General features: G+C 38.9%; 1 protein-coding gene across 2 annotated transcripts in view; it reads right to left on the reverse strand.

Moving 5' to 3' along the window:
- Positions 1–19,422, reverse strand: part of LOC116852262 — a 219,282-nt gene that overhangs the window by 6,791 nt on the left and 193,069 nt on the right. The gene's annotated exons all lie outside the window — the stretch shown is intronic.

Consider the following 19,422-nt stretch of genomic DNA (forward strand, 5'->3'; position numbering starts at 1 on the left):
AAGACATCCGTGCTGTACTCCTTATTTGCCTCTTCAATTCTTACTGTTAGTTATTCTAAAAAGGAGCTTTCTATAATTTCTGTTTATCTTAAGCATTAGGCGGAAGAATATATGCTATCTCTCTCTCGTATAATAATATCTCTTACGAGATTGACTCTTTCTTTTTTCTCTCAACTTACACCTTAGAGAATTTATAAACGTTGTGTTGCGAGATTACTGTCGAAGCCTCGGTGATCGAATGGAAAGGCGTCCCGCCCGGAAAGTGGGGAGGTTCCAGGTTCGAGTCCTGGCGGAGGCAGTTTTTTCGCAACATATATAATGAATCTATTTAAGTCATCGGTTTAATGGGTTTTGGGGATGTTAAATATATATATATATATATATATATATATATATATATATATATATATATATATAATATATATATATAAAATTGGGACTCAAGGATCGATCTAAGTATGAAAGGTAGATTCACCGCGTACGTTAATCGAAGAAAAATTTCGATACGTGCGTTTGATATGCTGGATATAATTATCTTCCCACTATCATATTAATATTATATAAAAAATAATATTAGTATTTAATAGCGCTAAGACATCCGTGCTGTACTCCTTATTTGCCTCTTCAATTCTTACTGTTAACAAAACTATTCGTTTCAATAATTTTTTACTCGAATTCTACCAACTTTACCGAAAAATAAGAAGAGATAAAAATTATCTATTTTCTACTCATAAAGCTCTGAGAATTTTTTCAGAATTTTCTAATTAACTTTTTAGTACTGCATTTTTTGCATTTTTTGCATTTTCTTGAAGTACTAAAAAGTTCACATAAAATTCTGAAAAAATTGTCAAAAAAGAAAATAAACAATTTTTATCTCTTGCTATTTTTCGGTAAAGTTAATAGAATTCGAGTAAAAAATTATTAAAGCCGATAATATAGATATTTCCGTATAATAATACGAAAGCGCGCATACTTTAGCCAGTATAATTGGTCAACTTTAATTGTAAGATAGACTGACTAACTGACCAACTTGAAAATGCAAACATTAGTTTTATTCAAGGATGTGAACCGCCAAATATCGTTATTCTCGTTCCAAAGTGGCTTTGTATTACAACAATAACCAAATTTAAATAATATAAAATTTAAATTATTTAGGACGCAGAAAAATAGGAGCCTTGAATTTGACAAAACTAATTTCAGATTCAAAATCAGCGATCCTAAGAACCGCTAAATACCGAGTTTCATTCAAATCAAGTCACGTTTCGCATTTTGGTCGCCATATTGGATCCGCCATCTTTAATTTCGAAATTCTTAGCTAAGATTCGAAAGCAGCGACCCCAAAAGTCCCGAGTACCAGATTTTATCAAAATCAAGTCACTTTCCACATTTAATATTGAATCCGCTACTTTAAATTTTCAAATTTACGGTTCAGAATCGAAATCAGCAACTCCAAAAATTCTTGGATACTGAGTTTGATGAAAATCTTGCTAACGGGAAAAAAATAAAATTATGTGCACATTAGTGCGTCAATACCATTTTTGGTACATTCTTTATTTGACGCAAAAGTGCGTCAATGCTAGCAAAGTGATTAAATTCTAAAATTTTATCTAAAGTTCGTATTCAGCGATTTGAAAAGTACTTTAATACTAAGTTTTATAAAAATCAAACAGCATTTTGATTTTGCCATTTTTTATCAGTTGATGCTGATTTTCTCCACCAGTGAAGTGGTTAAGAGATAATGCGGTAGTGACGGGACATATATGGGGCCGCGGACGATCATGGGGAGGAAGAATAACCTTCCCCCCCTAGAGTTCACTCGAACCCTCCCCTCTGTCGGCCCCTCAAAGAGATAACCGGACGTCAACCCGGTAGCGATATCGCCCGGGAAGCCGGAACCCCCTGCCATTTTCAGGGCGGGGGACCCGGAGCGGGAGGAGGGTTAACTCACGCGGCGGCTTCTAAACACGGAATCGCCGCGTAGGGAGTTGGGACCCCTTCTAAGGACGGAGGACTCAACAACACAGGGGAAATAAACCGGTGGGGGTGAATCCGTTCTGGGGGACGGATCACCCCCCGGCCCCTTCAACTGGGGGGCGTGGGGAGCGGGCTGCCCCCTGCTCCCTCACTTAACAGGGAGACGAAGTAAAACCCGGATAGCGAAGAAAAGTGCTGCCCGTGAAGCCGGGTCCCCCCGCGTATAAATGCGGGGAACCCGGCACGAAAGAGGGGCCGACTAAGCCCCCAGGGCGAGCAGTCGGGAAAGTAATGCCAACAGCAGTCCCCCAGACTCCTCAAATATGCCCAGGAGGCACCCGGCAGGGGTTTAAGTGGATAGATCCCATTCCTGTGTGGTTGGATGAGGGAGAGTCCTATATAACCCGCGGACTCCCCCAGGGGATCGCGAGTATGCGTAAAGCATTTCCTCTGCCTCACCAAAACAAAAATGTCCTGTATATCCAATTATCTATGTGATGTTTTTCTACAATTTATTATATTCCTCTATCTACAGTAATATTCCGATGAAAAATTTTTCATGCATAACAGGGTGTCCCGAATTTAAATGTCAGAACTTTGGGAGAGTATAGGGGATCGATAAATTAAGAAAATAGTTCTTTAGAGATATGTTCGTTTTTGTTTCGTTTTGGAGAAAATGGCAAAAAAACAAACGTAGTTGCTTTGTTCTCCATACTCTACCTCTTGTACTCTACCTCTAAAGTATTATCGTCATTAAAATCGCGCGCGTGCGCGTACACAAAAACAATAATATTCGTTTTAATATTGGTGATTCGGTGAAAACTTTGTTTGTTTACATTTCTGCCTTCTTTCTATAAATTCGCCAGTTACTCATCAGAAGCCATCGAGTGAATTCGCATATAGCACAGCAACGCTGCAGCAACATTACAGTAATGTTATTTTGAAATATTGCAATTTTATTGCGAAATGTTACTGCAACGTTGTTTTGGAATTGCAGCAACGTTAAAATGTCCCCTTTTTAGAATATTGCAACGCAATATTATAGCAACATTGTAATATAATAAATTTGCAATAATGCAATGTTATCACAAATACTGACTAGTGTTGCATACAAGTTGCAGGAATTTACAAAATTACACAAATATTTTATGCATATATCTCTAACTTCTCTTTTATTGTATGAAATATTTGGACTAAATAATTCATCTTTGTTGTTGCACTAAATAATATTATAAGAAAATTATAATTACTGCTTCGCCTGCATATGGGGACAATAAGCAAGTGTCAACGTGAATAAATAAGTGTGAATGAATAAGTATCGATAACGCAGATTTTGTAGTTCAGAGACTGCCGCCGGATGGCAATGGATGTCTTGCACGGCAGCTGCGCGACGCGATTACAAGCTCAGACATACGAGCTAGCGTTGCCACATCTAAGATGCAAGTCCGTGCGGCGCAACGCACTGTACTTATGCTCTCTGCCTATTACAAGGAGATGCCACAACTTGTTAAATTTCCGAACGAGTCATAGCACGTTAGATAGCTGCAATGTTGAGCATGAACATCCTAACGGAGTTTGTGCAAGTGGATCTTTGTTTGTGAGAAATAATAGTATAAATTTCGGGTCGCGGAGCTGTAGCATACATACGGCTAAAGTTACGACTCTCCTTCAACAAGGCGGTGTGGCTGAGCGAACTAAGACTCGCGCGCCGAATATTTTTAGGCCGTCGGTTAACGTTCGAATCCCGTCGACGACTTGTCCATGTGCGGTTTTTTTTTTAATTTTTTTTTACCAGAGGACATTAATGCTTTCCCAGTATAATACATTAGTTTTGAATATATATTTCGTTTTAATGCTATTAATCAGGGGTAAAATTAAGGAAGTGTCAGTCTTATTTAACGTAAACATTACATATATAATACACACATAATTTACATTGCTTACAATGAAATATATTTTTTATACATTATTTTCTTATTAAAACTTTATATACAACATTGTCACATAATAAAATACTTGCTTGTAAAACTCACACGTTATAAATTTGTTATTTTGTCGCAGTGTTGCGGATGGAATGTTGTATAAAAACATGCATGCAGTTAGTACAAACATTTGTAATGTTTCCCTTGATTTTATATAGCATTCCATCCGCGACAAAATATTTGAAATTTATAACGTGTAAATTTTACAAGCAATTTTTATTATGTGACAATGTTGTATACAATGTTTCGATAAGAAAATAATGTATTAAAAATATATTTGATTGTAAACAATGCAAATTATGTGTGTATTATATGTGTAATGTTTGCGTTAAACAAGTCTAACACTTCCTTAATTATCCCTGATTAATAACATAAAAACAAAAGATATATTCAAAACTAATGTAGCATATTGGAAAATCATTAATTACATGTCCTAAGGTAAGAAAGAATAAAAAAAACACCGCACACGGACAAGTCGTCGACGGAATTCAAACGTTCGCCGCCGTCCGACGCGTAGTTCGCTCAGTCACGCCGCCTCGCTGAAAAAGAGCCGCAACTTTCGGCTTATGTACGTTAACTCCGCGATCCAAACTTTATACTATAATTTCTCACTAACAAAGGCCCACTTGCATAAATCATATTAGAATATTGATGCTTAACATCGCAGGTATCGAACGTGCTACAATTCATTCGGAAATCAAAGTAGCAGGTTGTGGCATCTTCTTGTTAGATGGCACTTCTTATGCAAGCGTTTCTCCCCGTCTATTTGCACGCATACACACATACATCCATATAAGGGCCGTCGTCGAATTTACTGGATGTCAAACGTAGCCCTATACAAATCGTTATGAACAGGATAACACATACAAACGAGAGCTGCGTAAATATTCATTGTATACTTCCATTCATAGTCGTAAAATAGACGGAATATAAAAGTCGAGATGTGATAATAACGAGAAAGAGATGGATAGCGAAAATCGTATTTCCGTTTTTTTTTAGCACGCAATCAGAAAAATAAAGATATTCGGCTTTTGCCTCTCCTCTTTATTTATCTCATATTTTGTGTTTGTTTTTATCTCAGCTTTGCAGCTGAAATATTGAACACGCTCGGTCTATTTATGAAATATTAGGTGAAGTAAAAAGTTCTGAGCGTTTTTTCGCTTTATTTCGATGATGAAATTAACATAGTTAGGATTATCCGATTTCGATCAAATATGCGCCGTTTTGTTCGATAACTTTTGTCCATTTTGAAGGCAATTTCATAATTCCGCGATTGAAGAAGTCCTCGTCCCTATTGGTAAAAAACTTGACCAGCTCATTTTCACAAGCCTCTTTTGAGGCCAGTTTTGTACCATCAAGAAAATTTTGCAAATGCTTGAAAAGGTGATAATCGCTTGGTGCCAAGTCTGAACTATACGGCGGGTGCAATAGAACCTCCCATCCAAGCTCTCGGAGCTTCTGGCGCGTCGTTAATGATGTGTGCGGCCTGGCGTTGTCTTGATGGAACACAACACTCTTCCTATTGGCCAATTCTGGCCGCTTCTGGTCGATCGCCTGCTTCAATCTGGTCAGTTGTTGACAGTAGAGGTCCGAATTGAGTGTTTGGCCCGATGGGAGCAGCTCATAGTGGATGATTCCTTTCCAATCCCACCAAACACACAGCAAAACCTTCTTGGCCGTTAATCCGGGCTTGGCGATCGTTTGGGCCGGCTCACCGCGATTGGACCACGATCTTTTTCGGCTGTTGTTCTCGTATGTGACCCATTTTTCATCACCAGTCACCATCCGCTTCAAAAATGGGTCGATTTCGTTACGTTTCAGCAAAGAATCGCAGGCATCAATTCGGTCCAAAAGGTTCTTTTGCGTCAATTCGTGTGGCACCCATACATCGAGCTTCTTCTTGAGACCAGCCTTATGCAAATGGTTCCAAACGGTTTTCTGGCTAATCTTCAGTTCCTGGGCAATGGAATAAGTGCTCACATGCCGGTCCGACTCGACGATTTCCATGATTTTATCGACATTTTCGACGATTGGCCTACCAGAGCGTGCCTCATCTTCGACGTCCATATTACCAGAACAGAATCGTTGGAACCACCGCTTTGCTGTTGCGTTCGATACTGTATTGGGTCCATAAACCAAATTTTTTTTGGCCGCCTGCTCCGCCTTTTCACCTTGGTCGTAGTGGTACTGAAGAATGTATCGAATTTTCTCTTTTTTTACCTCCATTTTGGAACGCTGTAACACACAACTAGCTTGACCAAACACAAAACTGTCACAGAACTTTTTTTGAAGCGTAATGTCACCTTTAAGTCGCCGTATAGTATGACCCGATGCGATGTATACATCGTGAGATATGGCTCACTAAAGACATCTAGCGGAAAACGCTCAAAACTTTTTACTTCACCTAATATATTCTTCGGCCCCGAAGTACCGATTATACATGTACACGGTTCTCGAGTGTGTGCGCTATCATCAGAATTAAAAAGTCAAGCGTTACTTGTAACACCGTTATTATTATTATATTTTTATTGGAAACGATAATTTAATTGGAAACGGCACATTTTATATTTCTTGAAATGAAAAGTAGCAATATTTTCCCTAATAGTGAAAATAGTGTCAGTCGAAATCACAAGAGTAAATATTTAAAATTTGAAGTGCATTTTGATTTGATACGAGTAAATATTTCAATCGATTCGAATGCATAAGATGTAATCTTCCTTTCGACTGAAAATATTCATTAAATGATTGAAAAAAGAGAATTCATTCTATAGAAATATAAAATACACTTGAATTCGAACGACTCTGCTGTTATTATATTTTTTAAATAAAATTTAATTTCAAGAAAGGAAAAGGGCTAATAAGACCTTATTGGCCTTCCTTTATAGAATAAAACGCATCCTTCCTAAATAACTTTTCTAACTCTGGCTATTGCGAGCATTTATTACATTATTTATTAGGTGTACAACTTTGCTTCCACCGTTTTCCTATAAATGGCTTTAGCGGTAAGTGGTGGTCGAAATAAATACATCATAGACGTCATACAATAAACTTGGGCATCTGTCAACATAACCCCATAGAAACATTAATCGATTTGTGTCTGCATCATAAAGTTATTCTCGATTGAAAATGTCAGTTTACGAGCCAAATTCTCGTCATTTGCGGGAGGTTTTAATTTTCTGCTTCAATATGAAGAAATCTGCGGCTGAGGCTCATCGGATGCTCTCAAATACTTATGGTGAGGCCGCTATTAGTGAAAGAATGTATCGTGAGTGGTTTCAACGCTTCAAGAACGGTGATTTTGACGTCGAAGACCGGCATAGCGATGGAAGAGAGAAGGTTTTCGAAAATGCAGAATTGGAGGCATTACTTGATGAAGACTCGTGTCAAAATCAAGAAGAATTGGGATCATTGGGAGTGACTCAACAAGCCATTTCAAAACGCCTCAAAGCCATGAGAATGATTCTGAAGCAAGGAAATTGGGTGTCGTACAAATTGAAGCCGAGAGATGTTGAACGGCGTTTGTTTGCTTGTGAACAGCTGCTTGAAAGGCAAAGACGGAAGGGATTTCTGCATCGCATTGTGACTGGGGACGAAAAATGGGTTCATTACGATAACCCCAAGCGCAGAAAATCATGGGGAGTTCCCGGCCATGCTTCCACGTCGACGGCCAAACCGAATATTCACGGCTCCAAGGTCATGCTCTGTATTTGGTGGGACCAGCTCGGCGTAGTGTATTATGAGCTGTTAAAACCGACTGAAACAATCACAGGCGATCAGTATCGAACGCAATTGATGCGTTTGAGCCGAGCATTGAAAGACAAACGGCCGCAATACAACGAGAGACACGATAAAGTGATTTTGCAGCATGACAATGCTCGACCCCATGTTGCGAAAGTGGTCAAGACATACTTGGAAACGTTGAAATAGGAAGTCCTACCCAACCCGCCGTATTCTCCAGACGTTGCTCCCTCTGACTATAATTTATTTCGATCAATGGCACACGGCCTGGCTGACCAGCACTTCCGGTCTTATGAAGAAGTAAAAAATTGAATCGATTCGTGGATCGCCTCAAAAGATGACCAGTTTTTTCGACGCGGGATTCGTACGCTGCCCGAAAGATGGGAGAAAGTAGTGGCCAGCGATGGACAATACTTTGAATCATAAATGTATAACCAGTTTTTTACAATAAAGCCTCGAATCTCGGAAAAAAAAACTGCGAAAGCAAAGTTGTACACCTAATATTATTTTAAAAGCCACATCACATCACATCATACAACATGCACCTGGCATGGAGTATTATTATAAGTAAAAATATTAGGCATGACAATAAATCGCTCTGTTTTAATAATTTATGTAAGAATATGTATTTCAGAATCAGCTTTTCTGACACTACTTATTCCTATAAGTAGATTGCCTTACCTTACATGTATCTGGCAGCAAGTATTATTAAAGGCAAGATGACTATAGGCTTAAACCATTGGCAAGAAGCACATGTAAAAAAAATTTCTATACAAGTACTCGTAGTTACTGACAAGTAGTATACGTCAAATAAGACAAGTCTGACAGTAATAATTGGGAAGTACCTTATACGGCAAAAAAAACACATGTGGCAGTTGTTACTGACAGGCACCATATATGAAATAAGATGACTCTGCTTTTAACTACTGCGAAGCAGCACACGTCAAAAAAAGATGACTCTGACAGTAGTTACTGACAAACAGCACACGTAAAACAAGCCGCCTCTGCTTGCCATTACTGCAAAGTAACTAACATCAAGTAAGACAACTCTGCTTGTAATTACTGAAAAATAGCACACGTAAAAAAAAAACGACTCTAACAGTAGTTACTGACAAGCAGCACACGTAAAATAAAGCGCCTCTGCTTGTCATTGCTGTAAAGCAGCTGACAAGTAAGACGTCAAGTAAGACAACTCTGCATGTAACTACTGGAAAACAGCACACGTAAACAAAACGATTCTATCAGTAGTTATTGACAAGCAGCACACGTAAAATAAGGCGCCTCTGCTTGTCATTTGTGCAAAGTATCTCACGTCAAATAAGACGACTCTGCTTGTAACTACTGGGAAACAACACACGTAAAAAAAAAACTTTGACAGTAGTTCTAGGTATAGCTTCCGGAATGGAGCTATGTCTTGAATCAGCGATATGCCGACGTTTCGCAAACGTTGCAGTTTGCATCATCAGGGCTAAGAACTCTGATACTGAGCTCCCTTGGGTAAAGGTTGTCCTTATATGCTCCTCTCCCCCCCTTGTATAGATGGTGTTAGGGAGTAGGGGACGAGGCTTGAATCCAGCCAATCAGCGTATTTTAATTGATCAGCTGGTCAATTAAAAAACCGGAAGGGCAGTATGCCAAATAGAGTTTACTTGCATACCTTTGTCTCGGTTGAGGTTGTTGGGATGTTTCAAAATTTCTAGACCTTCACGATGTTTTCTGGCAAAATAACTCTGTGAGGGAGCCAATCTGGTGGCTTTTTCATATTGTACGGAGTGTCCAGTCTCCATCCAGTGTTCAGCTAGGGCTGATTGAGTAAAGTGACCATACTTGGTACATCGCTGGTGTTCCTTGATTCGCGTACTGATCTTCCTCCCGGTTTCTCCTATATAAACTTTACCACAAGAGCAAGGGATCTTATATACGAGTACACCTGATAGGCATGATTTCTGATCCTTCGGATTTGGGAGTAAATGGGAGAGCTTCCTATGAGGTTTGAAGATTACTTTGATTTTGTGTTTACCCAAAATCCTGCTGATAGGTTCTGTTATGCCCTGGAGATATGGAAGGACAGCCGTTTTTCTCTTTTCTCTCTCTTCATCTAGTGTGTCAGTGTTTTTAGGACTGACAATTCTGTTCTTCTGGTTTTTTATTATTTGCGAGATGTTTTTGCTGTTGTATCCATTTTTAGTTAAGGCTGTACTGAGGTGTTCTAGTTCTCCATTCAGAGAAGATGGTTCCGAAATTGTGAGCGCTCTGTAAACCAATGAACTTATGACAGAATTCTTTTGCGAGGGATGATGATGAGAGGTTGCATGTAGATATCGGTCCGTGTGTGTTGGTTTTCGGTAGACCTGGTGACCTAAGGTGCCATCTTGGTTCTTTTGGACTAGCACATCCAGGAAGGGTATTTGATTATTTTGTTCCACTTCCATTGTGAACTGAATACTGGGATGTTGTGAATTGAGAAACCCGAGAAACTGAGAAAGAGTTTCCCTGCCATGATTCCAAATTACGAAAGTATCGTCCACATACCGAAACCATGTGGATGGTTTCAGTGGTGCGTTCCTCAAAACTTTATTCTCAAAGTGTTCCATAAAGATGTTTGCAATGATAGGAGATATAGGAGATCCCATCGCCGCTCCAGAGGTTTGTTCGAAAAACTCTCCTTGGAACTGAAAATAGGTTGAAGTTAAGCAGTGTTCTATTAGTGGGAAGAGGTTGGCAGGAATTTCCTCGGAATTCTTGATGATGTTCAAAGTATCCTGGACTGGAACATTGGTAAACAGTGAGACTACATCAAAACTCACCAGGATATCATTAGTATTCATCTTGATTTTTGTGATCTTATTCACGAAATCCGAATTCTTGATATGGGAATCATTGAGACCAGTAAGTTTTTGGAGGGGTTTCGTGAGATAGCGGGCTAACTGATAGATAGGTCCCCCAATATTGCTGACAATAGGGCGTAAGGGCATTGATTCCTTGTGGATTTTTGGAACACCGTAGAATCTAGGTGCTAAAGAATTTTGAGGGGTTAAATACTTGATAGTTTGAAGAGGGAGACCTGCATTTTTCAGAAGAGAAGATGTTTTCTTCTCTATGCTGGATGTTGGGTTGCGTTTGAGTTTCCTGTAGACTTTTTGGTCTGAGAGTAAACTGTTGATTTTACTGCAATAGTCTTCCCTGTTCATAACTACAGTAGCGTTCCCTTTGTCTGCTGGTAAAATTAGGATCTTGTTGTTTCGTTTCAGACCGTGGAGAGCTCGGCGTTCTTCTTTGTTTATATTTTGTTTGGGAAGTTTGGCTTTGCGTAGGATGTTGGTTGTTCGATTTCTGATGTCATTGCTTGCCTCTAAAGGAAGGTGGAAAATAGCCGTTTCAATTTGGCTGATGATTTCTTCCGTAGGGATACTAGAAGGAGTGACAGCAAAATTGTGTCCCTTAGCTAGAACAGCGACTTCGGATGGTGATAGGTCTTGATCGCTAAGATTCTTCACTGTATGTGTGAAAACTGGCATTTGAGTCTGTGGATTGATCTTATCATACTTGCTCTTCTGTTTTTGTGTTCTTGCCTCAGCTGAGTGAACAGCTTGTTCGCGAGTAACCCGATCCAGTGTCAGCCACAACTGAGGCTCCAACGATTGTGCAAGAGAAAGATGTAATTTTAATAGTTTTTGTGATATCTCATCCAAGTTCTTCTTGGTGGCTGAGATTCTGTCTTTGACTAACCTCAACGACGCTTGTCGTAGAATGCCTTTGGCCTGGTTAGAAAGTGGAAATGGGTTTTTTAATTGAAAGCATTTCGGTACTACATCATGGTCGCGGCACCGTTTCAAAAATGCTAGGAAGCATAGTTGGACATGCAAGGACTTCCTGAGTTTGCAAAATAAATTTACTGACCCTAGGATAACCTCTCCGTGCAGGCTTCTAATACTAGATTTGAGGCTTTTTCGGCCATTGATACAATGTCTAGGTATAGCTTCCGGAATGGAGCCGTGTCTTGAATCAGCGATATGCCGACGTTTCGCAAACGTTGCAGTTTGCATCATCAGGGCTGAGAACTCTGATACTGAGCTCCCTTGGGTAAAGGTTGTCCTTATATGCCCCTCTCCCACCCTTGTATAGATGGTGTTAGGGAGTAGGGGACGAGGCTTGAATCAAGCCAATCAGCGTATTTCACTCCCTCTAGTATCCCTACGGAAGAAATCATCAGCCAAATTGAAACGGCTATTTTCCACCTTCCTTTAGAGGCAAGCAATGACATCAGAAATCGAACAACCAACATCCTACGCAAAGCCAAACTTCCCAAACAAAATATAAACAAAGAAGAACGCCGAGCTCTCCACGGTCTGAAACGAAACAACAAGATCCTAATTTTACCAGCAGACAAAGGGAACGCTACTGTAGTTATGAACAGGGAAGACTATTGCAGTAAAATCAACAGTTTACTCTCAGACCAAAAAGTCTACAGGAAACTCAAACGCAACCCAACATCCAGCATAGAGAAGAAAACATCTTCTCTACTGAAAAATGCAGGTCTCCCTCTTCAACCTATCAAATATTAAACCCCTCAAGATGCTTCAGCACCTAGATTCTACGGTCTTCCAAAAATCCACAAGGAATCAGTGCCCTTACGCCCTATTGTCAGCAATATTGGGGGACCTACCTACCAGTTAGCCCGCTATCTCACCAAACCCCTCCAGAAACTTACTGGTCTCAATGATTCCCATATCAAGAATTCAACGGATTTCGTGAATAAGATCACAAAAATCAAGATGAATACTAATGATATCCTCGTGAGTTTTGATGTAGTCTCACTGTTTACCAATGTTCCAGTCCAAAATACTTTGAACATCATCAAGAATTCCGAGGAAATTCCTGCCAATCTCTTCCCACTAATATAACACTGCTTAACTTCAACCTATTTTCAGTTCCAAGGAGAGTTTTTCGAACAAACCTCTGGAGCGGCGATGGGATCTCCTATATCTCCTATCATTACAAACATCTTTATGGAACATTTTGAGAATGAAGTTTTGAGGAACGCACCACTGAAACCATCCACATGGTTTCGATATGTTGACGATATTTTCGTAATTTGGAATCATGGCAAGGAAACTCTTTCTCAGTTTCTCGGGTTTCTCAATTCACAACATCCCAGTATTCAGTTCACAATGGAAGTGGAACAAAATAATCAAATACCCTTTTGGATGTGCTGGTCCAAAAGAACCAAGATGGTCACCAGGTCTACCGAAAACCAACATACACGGACCGATATCTACATGCAACCTCTCATCATCATCCCTCGCAAAAGAATTCTGTCATAAGTTCATTGGTTTACAGAGCGCTCACAATTTCGGGACCATCTTCTCTGGATGGAGAACTAGAACACCTCAGTACAGCGTTAACCAAAAATGGATACAACAGCAAAAACATCTCGCAAATAATAAAAAACCAGAAGAACAGAATTGTCAGTCCGAAAAACACTGACACACTAAATGAAGAGAAAGAAAAGAGAAAAACGGCTGTCCTTCCATATCTCCAGGGCATAACAGAACCTATCAGCAGGATTCTGGGTAAACACAAAATCAAAGTAATCTTCAAACCCCATAAAAAGCTCTCCCATTTACTCCCGAAGAGAGTAAATCGGATTTAAATCCGAAGGATCAGAAATCATGCCTAGAAACATCAGGTGTATATAAGATCCCTTGCTCTTGTGGTAAAGTTTATATAGGAGAAACCGGGAGGAAAATCAGTACGCGAATCAAGGAACACCAGCGATGTACCCAATATGGTCACTTTACTCAATCAGCCCTAGCTGAACACTGGATGGAGACTGGAAACTCCGTACAATATGACAAAGCCACCAGATTGGCTTTCTCACAGAGTTATTTTGCCAGAAAACATCGTGAAGGTCTAGAAATTTTAAAAGATCCCAATAACCTCAACCGAGACAAAGGTATGCAAGTAAACTCTATTTGGCATACTGCTCTCCAGGTTTTTTAATTGACCAGCTGATCAATTAAAATACGCTGATTGACTGAATTCAAGCCTCGTCCCCTACTCCCTAACAGCATCTATACAAGGGAGGGGAGAGGGGCATATAAGGACAAACTTTACCCAAGGGAGCTCAGTATCAAAGTTCTCAGCCCTGATGATGCAAACTGCAACGTTTGCGAAACGTCGGCATATCGCTGATTCAAGACACAGCTCCATTCCGGAAGCTATACCTAAACATTGTATCAATGGCCGTGAAAGCCTCAAACCTAGTATCTGACAGTAGTTACTGACAAGCAGCACACGTTAAATAAGGCGCCTTTGCTTGTCATTATTGCAAAATAGCTAACGTCAAGTAAGATGACTGTGCTTAGAACTACTGGGAACCAGCACAAAAAAACGACTTTGACAGTACTTACTGACAAGTAGCATACCATTAATAACACGACTCTGACAGTAACTGACAAGCACGATATATGTCAAAATAGATGTATGTGGCAATTTTTACTGACAAGCAGTACACATCAAATAAGACTACTTATGGAAAGTAAGAAACGTAAAAAAAAAATGCATGTGGCAGTAAATACTGACAAACAGTACACTAGTGTACACGTTGAAAAAGACGACTCTGTTCCCAATTATTATTATGTACCATTATTATGTACATACCATTTTGATTTCGCTGCTCGCCTTTGTATGAACATTTTTTTCATGTCTCAATTGTTTGGCTGTTCTTGCAAACCGATTATTTGCGGTATGTTGTCGTTTATTATTGTCGTCTGTTAAGAGGTTATGTAGTCAAAGCTAGGAAATCTTTCCCGGGTGCACTGGCGTTTTATTCCTTCCACTTCTCACACAGAGACGCTTCTGCCCGGACGGAGTGCGCGTAGTCAAACATCTTTGTGTAAGAAATAGAAGGAACAAAACGCCAGAGCACACGGGAAAGGTTTCCGAGCTCTGCCACAGTGACCTATTATAGCACTAGCGCCACTAGCGCAGTATCCGTGAACTATTATGAACGTCTAAACTGCACTGTTTTATCTACATTTTAGCAAAAAGTAATAGCAATTTTTCATAAGAAACTGTGGTTTCCTAAAGCTTCTAAGCATATTTTTGAAGATTGGACGTTATTCCTATGAACATTTTGTAACCCGCAGATATTTCCTTTTTCTTATATGCATCGTACAAATTTTTTATAACCTACGAATTGTGCTAGTAAACAACTAACTTAAAAAGTTTTTTCGTTTTCGATGAAAAGATTATATCTGTGGGGTGTGTTTCAGTGAGTACTTTAAACATGCCAAAGCGCTTTTCGATCAGTTCAGTCTGGACGATGTAAAACCTAAAACAGATTTGTAGGCACTCCAACATCCCCTTAAGGGGATCAAAGTCGACCCCAAACTTTGAAAGTGCCGATAATGCAGATTTTGCAGTTCAGAGACTGCCGCCAAATGGCAGTGGATGTCTCGTTACAGCACCTCAGCTGCGCAACGCGATTTCAAGCTCAAACATGCGAGCCAACGTTGCCACGTCTAAGATGCAAGCAGGGTTATTACATCTAAGATGCAGTGCATGTGGCGCAGCGCACTATACTTATGCTATCTACTCTGACAAGGAGATGCCAAAACTTGTTAAATCGATTTCCGAGCGAGTCATAGCACGTTCGATAGCTGCAATATTGAGCATGACTATCCTAATGGGATTTGTGCAAGTGGACGTTTGTTTGTGAGAAATAATAGTATAAAGTTTGGGTCGCGGAGCTGTAGCGTACATAAGGCTAAAGTTGCGGCTGTCTTTCAACGAGGCGGTGTGGCTGAGCAAACTAAGACTCACGCACCGAATATTTTTGGGTTGGCGGCGAAAGTTCGAATCCCGTCGACGACTTGTCCGTGTGCGGTGTTTGTTTTTTTTTTTCATACCTTAGGACAGGCAATTAATGCTTTTTCAGTATAATATATTATTTTTGAATATGTCTTTCGTTTTTATACTATTAATCAGAGACAATTAGAGAAGTGCTCGTTCAGGTTTGTTTAACGCAAACATTACACACATAATACACATATAATTTGCATTACTTACAAAGAAATATATTTTTAATACATCATTTTCTTATCAATACATTGTATACGACATTATCATGTAATAAAACTTGCTTGCAAAACTTACACGTTATAAATTTCAAATATTTTGTCGCGGATGGAATGCTGTATAAAATCAAGGGAAACATTACAAATGTTTGTACTAACTGCATGCATGTTTTTATACAACATTCCATCCGCAACACTGCGACAAAATAACAAATTTATAACGTGTAAGTTTTACAAACAAGTATTTTATTATGTGACAATATTGTATACAATGTTTTGATAAGAAAATATATTTTATAAAAAATATATTTTTATATTTGATAAAAAAATATATTTTATTGTAAGCAATGCAAATTATATGTGTATTATGTATGTAATGTTTCAACAACACTTCCTTAATTATCCCTGATTAATAGCATAAAAACGAAAGATATATAAAAAACGAAAGATATAAAAAACGAAAGATATATAAAAATATATATAATAATGTATTATATTGGAAAAGCATTAATTACATGTCCTAAGGTAAAAAAAATAAATAAAAAAACATCGCACACGGACAAGTCGTCGACGGAATTCGAACGCTCGCCGCCGGCCCAAAAATGTTCGGCGCGTGAGCTTTAGTCACGCCGCCTCGCTAAAAGAGAGCCGCAACTTTCGGCCTATGTACACTACAGCTCCGCGACCCAAACTTTATACTATAATTACTCACAAACAAAAGCCCACTTGCACAAATCACATTAGGATATCGCATTAGGAACATCGCAGCTATCAAACATGCTATAACTCGTTCGGAAATCAATTTAGCAAGTTATATCTCCTTATTAGATGTGGCACTTCTGATGCAAGCGTTTCTCCCCGTCTACTTGCACGCACACACACAGCTATCACAGCTATGTGGCGACGATTGTTGTATGAACTGGATATTAGACGCAATCCCGCATAAATGTAATGAGTAAGATAGCACATACAAACGTGAACTGCGTACATATTCACTCCACGCTTCGACACATAGTCGTAAACTAGACCGAGTATAAAACTCGAGATCTTATGATAATGAGAATGAGATAGATAGCGAAACTTGAATTTTCATTTTTTTTAATGCATAATTAGAAAGAAAAATTATTCTGCTTTCGTCTCTCCTCTCTATTTATATAATATTTCTATCTCTTTTATCAGAGTTTCGCAACTAAAATACTGAACATATTCGGTCTATTCATTAATATTGGGTTGTCGGAAAAGTCATGACGCATTTTTGCAACAGATGGCGCTAGTTATTGTTGGAAATACTAGAATCATTCACTTCTATGTTATTGCTACATCATTTGACAGCTGATAGTTCTAGCTTCATTCTAAAAAAAAAATTGAGCGATTTGGTTGAGTTTTGGAGATTTTATAACAAGTTGAAGATAGAAGACCAAACTGTGCATTTTTTTCATATATTACTGTTTTACTTCCGTAAAGGGAAGAACGCGCGTCAAGCTTGTGAAAAGTTGCGTAAAGTTTACGGTGACAATGTTGTACAAGAACGTCAGTGCCAACGATGGTTCACGAAATTCCGTGCTAGTGATTCTGATCTCAAAGACGCTCCTCGGTCAGGAAGGTCTATCGAGATTGATGACGACAAAATAAAGGCACTGATCGAGTCAAACCCACGTTACACGACACGAGAGATTGCAGAAACATTGAACATCCATCACTCAAGCGTTCACGACCACCTGAAGAAGCTGGGATACGTAAGCAAGCTCGATATTTGGGTTTCTCATGAATTCAAAGAAGTTCATTTGACGGCGCGTATAAACATCTGCGATATGCTCATTAAACGTGAGGAAAACGATCTTTTTTGAAGCGATTGATAACTGGTGATGAGAAGTGGATTGTTTACAACAATGTGATGCGCAAACGGTCTTGGTCCCGACGTGATAATTTGCCTCAAACGACATCGAAAGCAAACATTCATCAGAGGAAAGTTATACTCTCAGTGTAGTGGGATTTTAAAGGTGTCGTGTTTTTTGAGCTCCTACCAAGGAACCAAACAATCAATTCGAATGTGTATTGTCGGCAATTTGACAGTTTGAACGAATCCATCATCTAGAAACGTCCAGAGCTCGTTAATCGTAAAGGAGTTGTGTTCCATCATGACAACGCGAGACCACACACAAGTTTGATCACCCGTCAAAAATTATTGGAGCTTGGATGGGATGTGTTGCCACACCCACCATACTCGCCTGACCTTGCGCCGTTCGACTTCCACTTGTTTCGCTCTCTTCAAAACTCCTTGCGTGGTACAACGTTCAATTAAGATGAGGCTGTAAATCAGTACCTTGTTCAATTTTTCGCCGATAAAGACAGGTCCTTCTATGAACGAGGAATTATGAAGTTGACTGAAAGATGGCAAAAGATTATCGAACAAAATGGGCAATATATCATTGATTGATCTTTATTCTTTATATAAATAAATGACCTTTGAAAAACATAGAAAAAATACGTCATGATTTTTCCGACAACCCAATATAATGATTAACCCTTATATAACTTACCAACTATAATAATGTTGCCAGCTTTCTAAGAATTAATAATTATAATTTTTATTCATTATTATTAAAAATGTGCAATATGAATGTGTGTGAGTATTAAAAATATATTTCCCACACAGCACATCTTTCAAAATGCTTTTCGAATGATTTTCGAAATATTCACTCAATGATTTAAAAAAGAGAATTCACTCTATAGAAGTGCAAAATTCAGTCGGATTTGAATGACTCGGCTACTATTCTATTTTCCGAATATAATTTCACTCCAAGAAAGGAGAAGAATTAATAAGATCTTATTAGTTCTCCTTTAGAAAGTAACACGTATTTCCCATTTGTAACTTTTCTAGCTCTGACTATTACCTCCACTCTGCGAACCTCATTTATGCGAAGCTACGTCTCCACTCTGATGTGACTATAGACATGATATGTTACATTTGTGTAATCCGGTTCCAATCATTTAATAAGTAGTTTATATCCGATTTCTTTCTCTCTCTCCCTCGAGCTTATTGGACACTACTTTTCATTAAAAAATTGCACTCATTATTAGAAAAAATAGCTGACATGAGCAGCTGCTGCTGCTCATGTTAGGTACAGTAGATGCCTCTAATTATATATTGTTAAAAGTAAGTACATTTGTACATATACATTGTACATGTTACATGTATACAAAAATAGTATATATGTGAGAACATTTCTGACATTATTAATTATTATACAAACTACACATCACATTATATCATACAAAATGCATATGGCATGGAATATTATTGTTATATATAAAAAGATCATACATATCAAAAAGTCGCTCTATTTTATATGTTCATATAAGTATATGTTTATGTATATTTCAGAGTGACCTTTTCTAACACTACTTATTGCTACAAGCAGATTGCATTACCTAACATGTGTCTGGCAGCAAGTATTATTGGAGGTAGGAGGACCATACGCGTTGTGACGTGGCGATTTCGCCGTCACCGATAGCAGCGGGGAGACGAGGGAAGCTGTGCTCGCGCCCCCTTCTTCCGCGGGAAGGGCGGCTGCGAGGAGATTGGTCTCGCACGCTTTTTACGTGCGAGACCGCGTAATTTTGTTGCTATTATTGTTGTTGTAAAT

This window comes from Odontomachus brunneus, unplaced genomic scaffold (genome assembly GCF_010583005.1).
Source record: "Odontomachus brunneus isolate Ranch 3 - 2012 unplaced genomic scaffold, Obru_v1 Obru_scaffold_209, whole genome shotgun sequence".
In the NCBI taxonomy this organism is placed as follows: domain Eukaryota; kingdom Metazoa; phylum Arthropoda; class Insecta; order Hymenoptera; family Formicidae; genus Odontomachus; species Odontomachus brunneus.